Below are 3,689 nucleotides of genomic sequence, written 5' to 3'. Positions count from 1 at the left end.
TATCCAACTCGATGATTTCCTCCTCTATTTTCGAATCTAAAGTGATTACCAACCCTGTTTCGATGAATCAAGATAATCCCAATCCATCTCCACGTCAAACTCCGACATAATCTCACCCAAAAGACGATAACAACTCCGATAAACTTCACCTCCTCTGTTTGCTTCTCCCGGCCTATCTAGCCCAATTGGTTGGGTCCAATCAATCACAGCGACCCTGTTATGCTATCACAGGTCCAGTACAACGAAAATAAGCCATTGAATCTCCTTATAAATCGCTCAAAATTCGATCTCCATATCTGCTTCGCTGCTGCAACAGCTTCCCGCCAAAAAGCTTCATTTGAATTGTGAAGAAGAGGCGCCCCATATCCACATCATGGGTGCGAATAGAAGCTGCCTTGAGGGTGTCCTGAGGGTGCCCCTTAGTAATTTGGGTACCCCTTATCCATAGTGAGAGTCTGAATTGCATGTGTCCTCCGGGCGCTTTTACCAACTTTTCGAGCCGATTTTTCCAAAAATGATTATTGGCCAAAAATACCTACACACACATAAAACACCGTAATAAGTACAAAAATGAGCACTATCAATTATAGAATCGAGACAAATTAGACACAAAAATGTTTCTATCAAATACCCCCAAACTTATTATTTGCTAGTCCTCGAGCAAAGATGAAATTAAAAAATAAAATCCTAACTCACTGACGCAAGCATCATCGATTGCATTTAGCGTTTGCAATAAGCCTTTAAACCCCTAGGTGGCTCTAGTGGCCGAGTTATAGTCTCGGGAGGGCTTACCAGAGGTATACCCACAAAACATTTATACTCCAGACCCTAGCTATCTACGCAGAACCTTGGAAAGCACTAAAGAATATCCTTGGTTGGCATACTTATTGACTACATGAAGAAATACCCTGATGCGAAATTCCAATTGATGTACACAAGTTTGCACTCAAGCATACTAAAATTCATATAAAGTGACAGAGCTCTACTCAGATAGTTGCAGTATGGACATAAATATTCGGAGTCAAACCAATCACATGGATAGATTAAGAGATGGATATAGAAAAACGTAGATGGTTTTGATGTTTACTAAGTGAACAGTGTTCCTCATATCTGTCTGAAGGCCTCCGCCAAAAATGAACCTATCCTAATGGACTGGGATACTAGCATGACTAATATCAACACAACTGGCATATACAAGGGAACCAGTGATTGATAATCCTAACTCTAGGTCAACACAGCTGGCATATACAAGGGTACCAGTGGTCGACTTTATTGAATTTATTCCTTTTGGTCAAATGGTCAAGTCTCAATTTTTATTTTATTTTTTTCATCTCTTTTTTTTTTTCTTTTTCTTTTTCAACTTTTTTTTCTTCATGGTATCTCAATCACTCTAATTCACCCTATAATTGGTAACAACTTGAATCGTGAGCCCCACCTAATCACTTAGAGTAACATAGTTTAAAAACAAAATAAAATAAAAATAGAAGTGAAAAGGACTCAACGAGATATGGTAAAACTATCATGTTATTTCTAACACCTGAGCTCTGTGCTTTTATGAATAGACTCTTCTAGATGTTTCCATCTAATCAGATTGGTTCCTCAACTCCTACAACCAAAATGCTTCCATCCACTTAGGTTGGTTAGTGTTATCCTTAATATGCATAAATTTCTAGGCTCTGAAGTTTATTTAAAACAAAAAGTTTCTACCCCACCCCCAAACATAAATCTAACATTGTCCTCAATGTTTCGAATGAAAGAACAGTACCAAAAATATAAGTAACATGAGGAAATAGTAAAGAGAGAGTTCGGAAAGATAGTACCTGGGTGAAATGAAACCAAAAACTGACAAAAATATTATACAACATACAAATCGCCTCGATGATCAATCAAGGGTAAACAAGGTCCTCTAGAGGGACCTCCTCAACATCACCTGTAGGAAAAGGCTCTAAAAAGGGATTCAATCTCTGACCGTTAACCTTTGAAGAACCAGTACCATCTGATGTCTCAATCTCAATAGCGCCATGAGGAAAAACAGTACGGACCACAAAAGGACCGGTCCACCGAGAGCGCAGTTTCCCGGGGAATAGATGCAGACGAGTGTCATACAGAAGAACTTTTTGACCTGGAGAAAATGACTTCCGTAAAATATTCTTATCATGCACAAGTTTCATTTTGTTCTTATACTCCTTAGCACTATCGTATGCATCTCTACGAATCTCGTCCAACTCATTGAGCTGGAGCTTTCTGTGAGCTCCTGCCTTGTCAAGTGAAAAGTTTAACTGCTTAATAGCACAATAGGATTTATGCTCTAACTCAACAGGCAAGTGACATGCCTTGCCAAATACAAAACGGTAGGGTGACATTCCAATGGGTGTCTTAAACGCGGCACGGTAAGCCCATAAGGCATCAGTAAGCCTCGACGACCAGTCTTTCCTATTAGGATTAACTGTTTTCTCTAAAATACGCTTAATTTCCCTATGGGAAACCTCTAGCTGACCACTAGTCTGTGGGTGATACGGGGTAGCTACTTTTTGGGTAATACCATATTGTTTCATTGACAGAGCAAACGGTCTATTACAAAAGTGTAAACCCCCATCACTAATTATAGCTCGCGGTGTACCAAAACGTGTAAGTATATTCTCTTTCAAAAACTTAATTACAACCCTATGGTCATTTGTTTTACACGGAACCGCCTCAACCCACTTAGACACATAGTCTACAACGACAAGTATGTAAAGATAACCCAAAGAATTAGGAAATGGACCCATAAAATCAATGCCCCACACATCAAAGACCTCAATCAATAAAATAGGGTTCAAAGGCATCATATTTCTACGGGAAATGGTCCCTAACCTCTGGCAACGATCACAAGACACATAGTGACTATGGGAGTCCTTAAACAACGAAGGCCAGTAAAAGCCACACTGCAATATCTTAGCAGAAGTCTTCTTAGCACTAAAATTACCCCCACAAGCATGTTCATGACAAAAGGAAAGAATACCGGACTGGTCACTCTCAGGTACACATCTCCTAATAATCTGGTCTGGACAATACTTAAACAAATAAAAATCGTCCCAAAAGAGATGCTTAACCTCGGCTAAAAACCTAGAACGATCTTGTTTACCCCAATGTTGAGGGGTTCGACCAGTAACAAGATAATTCACTATATTTGCATACCAAGGTGATTGGGAAACAGAGAACAATTGTTCATCAGGAAAGTTATCCCTTATAGGAAGGGAATCACTAGGGGAACTAACAACTAGCCTAGATAAGTGGTCTGCTACTACATTTTCAGCACCCTTTTTGTCTCTAATGTCTGGAGAAAATTCTTGTAACAATAGGATCCACCTAATCAATCTAGGTTTGGTATCCTTATTAGACAAAAGGTATTTCAAAGTAGCATGATTAGTATAGATTACGATCTTAGAACCCTAATAGGTAGGATCTAAACTTATCCAAGGCAAACACGATGACTAACAGTTCCTTCTCGGTAGTTGTATAGTTCAACTGGGCATCATTCAGAGTTTTGCTAGCATAGTAAATCACATGAAGTAATTTGTCAACACGTTGACCTAACACAACGCCTATAGCATAGTCTGAAGAATCACACATAATCTCAAAGGGTAGGTTCCAGTTAGGTGCCTGGACTACCGGGGCAGTAGTGAGTAAAGTTTTAAGCTTCTCAAAAG

Source organism: Papaver somniferum, chromosome 5 (genome assembly GCF_003573695.1).
Source record: "Papaver somniferum cultivar HN1 chromosome 5, ASM357369v1, whole genome shotgun sequence".
In the NCBI taxonomy this organism is placed as follows: domain Eukaryota; kingdom Viridiplantae; phylum Streptophyta; class Magnoliopsida; order Ranunculales; family Papaveraceae; genus Papaver; species Papaver somniferum.
The sequence above is the reverse complement of the archived record's forward strand: the minus strand, read 5'-3'. Positions refer to the sequence as shown.